The following is a 6,852-nucleotide window of genomic DNA, read 5'->3' as shown; positions in this document are numbered from 1 at the left end:
TCTTGGCATAAGGAAGCCATAGGGAGGCTAACTGGAAGCCGGGCATCCCATGTTGTTTGTTTGGAGTGCATATTTGGCTTTTTCTGATTGGTCTGGACTTGGAAACAGGAACAAAAATTTGGGGAAGCTATTAGTTGTCAAGTCGAGTCCTGGCCATTTTGGACTGATTGCCATAGAAGTTACTGTTTAGCACCCTGGGTTGTTACTAGAGATCACAAGCTGGCTTCCTGCAAGGCTGACTTATAGCAGGCTGGCTTCCTGAGTTGTTTATTGTAGATAAGGGAATTGGTTTCCTGGGCAGGTTGCCACTGATTGTGGGTCAAAATTCTGTTTTTATATAGGACCTGGCCATTGTCCATTTGTATATTCAGACTCTCACTGGAAAAGTTGTTTCTACCCCATGGCTTATGAACCTCTGTAATAGATGAAAGCCTTGGGTATGTACCCTTGGCTGAATGGCCTCTTCTTTTGCTATCCATATATTCTTTGCTTAAACTCTGGGATTCTTAAGTGCTTTCTTCTGGGAGTTAGGTTTCTCCACATTTTTCTCAAATACCTCAAACCAGTAATGTTCATTGCCCTGACAGATCTGTGGTAATGGTCCTAGGCACCGCTCTGGGACACCTTGTCTTCTTTTGACTCATGATTTGTAAAGTTTACATTTCTTTGGAGGAGTCACATTATGTAAAAATGACAAAATGAAGTTTTGTATTGTAGTCATAGTGAAAATGAGTGTCAGATACATACCAAGGTAGGACGAACTCACACAACCTCACTGGTGTTGGTGTTCCAGCTTATTCTCCACTAAAACTATACTGTGAGAAAAATGGAACCAAGGTTCTGAACATTTATTCTTTTATATAGTTTTAGGTAATTAACATCTCTGAGTCTTCTCAGCATGTGTAATATGGTCAAACAGGTGTACATTCAGAATCGTTCTTCCAAAAAGGAAGAAACTACATATCAATCATCTACTATGTGTCCTACATGTTACAGGTGGTGCGTCTGATCTTTACACCTGCACTTTAAGGTGAAGATCAGTATCCTCATTTCACAGGTGAAAAAACTGAAGCCCGGGAAAGTTAAAACATTTGCTCAAGTCCATGAACAAACTAAGTAGCAGAGATGATGTAAATATTGTCCAATTGAAACCCAAACAAGCAGAAATATGAGTTTGCAGTGTCTGCAGACTATTTCCAATCCCTGCATCTCATCTGTTCATACCCCCTCTTAGCCTGGACTTAACTGTCCCCACAAATGTTATCTCTCAAGCTTTCACAGTTTTGAAAAGTGAATCCTCCATGTGTTTCTTAACCCAGTGTCTGTCCGATAATCTGTCTTCAGTTTTGGGGGAACCTCTCATCAGTTTTAGACCCCTGACTTCCATGTCCCCTTTTCAAGTCCAGGCTTTCTGATCCTGCCCCTCACTCTTGCTGCCCAGATGTGACCCAACTAGGACACATATCTGGAAGCAGTCACTATGCGTCACTAAGATTCAGAAATCCACAAAGCCTCCTCATTCACCAAGGTTAGTCAATGTTCCAATTCCTGAAAAAGTTCACAAAATCTTGCTGGCCATGAATTCCTGAGTGTTTGTCAAAAAGCCCAATTCTCAGGTTCTGAGCATAAATACCTACTTTGATACTTTTGTGTCCCAAAACACATTTCACAATCCTTGTTTCTTTTCAAAGTCATGTATTATTCAGCTATGGGACAGGAACATGCTGTTCTAAGTCATGAATTTAGGGCTTAAGTGGAAAAATGCCTCTTCAAACCTCACTTATATTTACAGCTCTCTTAAGATATCTTCTTGCTAACTTGACTGCTCCAAAAAAGCACAGAAGAGGACTAGGATTTTTGGGTTTGATGATAATTTATTGACTATTTTATTTTGCCGTTAGTCATGGGGCCAAACAGTATCAGATCATGCTCCTTGTTAGTTAAAAGATTATCAGCCAAAAGAAGGAAAGTGGCATAGTAAGAAAATCATGAGTTTGGGGTTAAACAGCCCTCAGTTGGAGTCTTAGTCCAGCGCCTACTAGCTCTGTGACACCAAAAAACTGCTTGGCTTCTTTATGCCCTTTCATTTTTGTTCTTAATAAAAAAGGCAATAAAAATCTATCCTATGAGTTTGATATATATAACAGAAAATATATATAAACTTCTAGGCACATAATAAACATTATTATTCATAACAACTGGATATCTAGAGTGATGGCAAAAAATGACATGACCGTATTTCTAACTTTGAACAATCTTTAGTGATTGGGAAGGGAGGAAATATGGAGAAAATGGTGGAGGGACCCCATGGGCTCTCTACTTTCCTTGAAAGTCAGTGAGGTTGTTGTGATGTGAACAGACATCAAGGAGAGCAGCAAGACTGGGGAATTCTGGGTCAGGGAGAAGGTGAGATGGGAAGAAACAAGCTTCAGGTGAATAACTATGAAGTGCCAGGAACTTCACCTACTTGAATCCTCAAAACAAACCTTACAGACATATACTATTTTCCCTGAGCCTCAAAGAGGTCAGCTAACTTGCTTTAGATCAGACAGTGAATCACAGTGCAAATTTCCTAACATCAATATCATGGACTTTGTATAGTGAGTCACTGCTGACAACTCCGCTTTCCAAGGTATTTGTGAAGGGTCAAGAGAAAAGCCACATTTTACTTCCTACAGGATAGCAGATAATATATCCCAAAGGGTCCCTTCACTGTAAAACAACTTCAAACTTAATGAAGCTTATTTTTCAAAGTTTTCTTGGGCTTGCAGGAGATACCTGAACTCTCTAGGGCTCCCCCATCCCCTCTACACACACACACACACACACACACACACACACACACACACACACACACACTGAGCTGAAGCTAGATTAAGGATGAATGAGCAGCTAGCAAAGAACAAATGGAGAAAAAATGGGAAATTCTCCAAGGTCAAATGCTTATGTCAGAAGGACCCTGAGGATACTAAATTTGCAAGGTAGAGATTTTGCATCTAAAAGCTCCTGCCACAAATCCTAGAATGAGACCCAGGTATTTTCAGATGAGAAAAATCCTTTTGCTTCCTAATAGAAGCAATAACCAATATTCTTAAGGGGAAAAAAAAGCATGCCCTTTTTAGAACCTCTAGATTGCTGCAAATTAAGATTTTTTTAAAATGGATCCCACAAATTCACCTAAAATACAAGGGAAAACATTTTAGGAATGAAAGTCAATAGAAACAGCAAATAACATATTTAGACCCACAAGGTCTTTGGAAATTTTTTTTATTATGTTCAGTTAGCCAACATACAGCATATCATTAGTTTTTGATGTAGTGTTCAATGATTCATTAGCTATATATAACACCCAGTGCTCATTATCAAACCCAGACTATATAATAATGAAAGAATTTAAGGGATAAAGAAACAAAAGATGAAACCACAAACATGAGCAAGAGAGAAGAAAGTAACAAATGATTAGTCTGATCTGAAAATGAATCCAATGGAAATTCTCGTTTTCCAGGTCTGGTTCCATTTACTCATTTTTCATATCTTTCATTTCTGTCTGTATTATGTCTGTGTTTTCCATGAAACCCTGGAATATATTTATAACCGTTTTTAACATCCTTTTTCTGTAAATTACATCATCTCTATCATTTATGCATATGTTTCTATTGACTCATTGTTTTTTGTATTATGGGTCACATTTTCAGACTTCTTTGCATATCTGGTTAGTTTTTATTGGATGATAGACATTGTGGATGATATATAGTTATTTAGACTTTTTATTTTTTTCTTTAAAAAGTGTTCAATTTTTAGTTGGGGCAGGCACTTAAATAATTTACAGATCACTATGATATTTTCAAGATTTGATTTTCAGCATTTTTAGGATGGATGTAGCATAGCCTTTACCCTAGGGCTCTTTCAGCCCCCCTATTATGGTAGCTTTACTGATCGCCGCAATCATTCACTATCTCCCACTCTGGCTGGGTAGGACTGAGACCTCTCCCAGTCCTGTGTAACCTCGAGGGATTGTTCAGTCTATAGCCCCTGGGGGTACATATGCAGCTTAGTATTCATTAACAGACCCAAGAGGACTACTCCTCCAATTTCTGGAATGTTTTCTCTGTATAGCATTATAGTGTTCTCCTGTTCATTCTCTGTTCTGCCAATTATAGCCACGTGCATCTCCCTGAACTTCTCTGACGGTCTCCTCAACTCAGGCAGACTGCTGTGTTCTGTCCCTTCCCATATGCTGTGTTCTGGAAACTACCTGAAGATAGAAAAGCAAGGAAGATTTATGGGTCTGAATCATTTGTTTCTCTTCTCTTCTGGACTAATCTTCCCGGCACCCAGTGAATGGAATCAGCTGCTTCATACATTTTGCCCAATCTTTTAAATAATCACAGCAGGAAGGAAAAATCAGTACTCATTACTCCAATATGACCAGAAACAAAAGTGATCCTTGGAAGTTATATTTACATACTAACACATGGAAAGACAAAGCCTTGGATTTTAATCCCTGTGAGCTGCAGCTTTTCTTGCATAAGTAAGCACAGTCCTTTTCTTCAGTACATTACAACCTCAGAATATTTTGATATTCTAATAATAATGCTAGAAGATCACTCTGAGGGATAATGCATACTTTAAAGACGATTACTTATGCTCCTCCTGGGATATCCCATTAACTACTAAGTTGTTACCTTCCACCTATGCACTATGGAATACAGTACTTTCATTTCTTTTTATGGGGCCTTGATCCCATCCTGTTTCCTATTGGACATCCCCACCTGAATGTCCTAAGGCTCCCAGACTCAACAGACAGAATGATCTCCATTCCATCAGCCACACCACTCCCTCCTCCATGACCTGCTTTTTCTTGCCTGTCCCTATTCAAGATAATTTCTTAAACCAGATCCTTAAAATATCATCCTCCATTATTGCTCTTCAGTCATAATCCACATGCAAAGCAGTAATAAACTTTATTTATTCTCCCTTCTACCTATTATAATAGCCCCATTTTAATATCACTTTTGTCCTACCTATGCCTAGGACAGGTGCTCACATTTTCAGTGTTTCTTGCATGGATTAGTGCAACAGTATAGTAGTTGTTCTTCTTTGGATCTAGCCTTAATTTCTTCTGGTCAACCCCCAAACTTCCAACAAAAAGATCTTCTAATATGCAATTTAATCATTTCTCTCTATCTTAAGTCCCAGCAATAAAACCAGATCATTTATGAGACAAAGGTAAAATCCATGACAGGAAAGGTCCATAATCTGGTGTCTTATTCTTGCCATTCCTTCCTTCATATTGTATGCTCCGACTTTTTAAAAAGCTACTCTTTGTGTATTATGGGTCTTTGAAGAGGTTTCTTCTTCTGTCTTTAATCCCTTTAGTTTAACATTTTTCTGCCTGACAGATATCTCTCCTATTTTAAAACACATCATAAATACTGTTTTCCACAGTATTCTGTGGCCCCTGAATTCTTTGGCAGAGATTGACTGACTATTCTATCTTGTACATACTTCATTTAGTCTACCCACTTAATTACATAGTGACTTCTTGTTTATGTGTCTGTCTTTTTTATGTTTTCTCCATATTTTGTGCCTTTGAAGGCAGAGATTGTCTTAGTCCTCTTTGGGCCCCTCATGCTTATCACAGCCTAGAATCCAGCAGATTCTCAATAAATACTTTTCAATGAATGAACAAAGGCAAAAAAAGTGAAGCTGGGAAACTGTATACCACCAGAAGGGGCAGTGCCCTTCACTACACCATTAGAGGGTAGGAGGTAGACAGGATTCGGAGGATTTGGGTTCTGTCTGGCCTGAGGAGTTGCTCAAAACTAGCATGTGGTCTTCTCCGACTGATGGCCCAAAAGGTGGGCAGCTCTCCATGCTCCCCTGTTGGTCCACTAGTGCTCAAGTAAAATTTTCAAAAAAGTTAAAAGTGACTTTTATGTAAATATGAGATGAACATGTTAAAGATATTACCCAACTCACTAACTAATGAAAGAATTGGTCTAAGGAAAGATCTGAAAAACATATATGCAGTAAGAAATGCTAAAATGAATTTTCCAATGACATAAATCCATTGATATCTTATAGGGCAATAAAATGTAACATCCGGAGTTGTCTCTTCTACCAGGCAGAAATCAATTATATTTCTAATACATATCATTTATTTGTATTTATTTGTTTTGCTGTTGGAAGAAACAATTTGCATTATTGCCATTTTTATACTATTTCTGTCCTTATGGATTTAGAAAATAGCCTGGTTGATGCGAAGTCAAAGGTGCTCATGCTCATATAATCAGCTGTTCCCCAGAAGATTCACTAGACAAATGTCCAGCACTCTAGCTTCCAAGTCTTGGATAATTTTTCCCTGACATTAGCAAGAGAGCTCTACTACATTTCCCAAGGCAAGGTGATATTCCCTGGACTGGACACCCAAAAGAATCCTTCTGACATTTTAAAGACTTTTTTGTTGAAAGGTCAAGTGAAAGTACAAAGCAGTACAGAGTGCAGTCTTTGCTTTGATTTTTTTCCACTTTATGATTTTGAGAGGCAGAATTTTGTGGTGGTTAATAACAGATTCTAGAGTCAAACTGACTGGCTTTGAGTTGCAGCTGCAAGGCTGTGTGACCGTGGGCGAGTAAGTTTACCTCTCAGTGTCTTGGTTTCTCCTCTGAAAAATGAGAATGATAGCATTTGCCTCATGCTTGCAATGAAACTTAGCTGAGCTCTGTGTGTGTGTGTGTGTGTGTGTGTGTGTGTGTGTGTGTGTGTGTGCATCACTTAGAACAGTGCCTGGTCCACGGTTACCACTGTAAGGATTTGTTAAATAAAATGTAAAGATATAATGCAAATGGA

Source organism: Eumetopias jubatus, unplaced genomic scaffold (assembly GCF_037043125.1).
Source record: "Eumetopias jubatus isolate StellerSeaLion01/CBP00866 unplaced genomic scaffold, mEumJub1_p1.0 scaffold_13, whole genome shotgun sequence".
Taxonomy (NCBI): domain Eukaryota; kingdom Metazoa; phylum Chordata; class Mammalia; order Carnivora; family Otariidae; genus Eumetopias; species Eumetopias jubatus.
Note: the sequence above shows the minus strand (reverse complement) of the source record.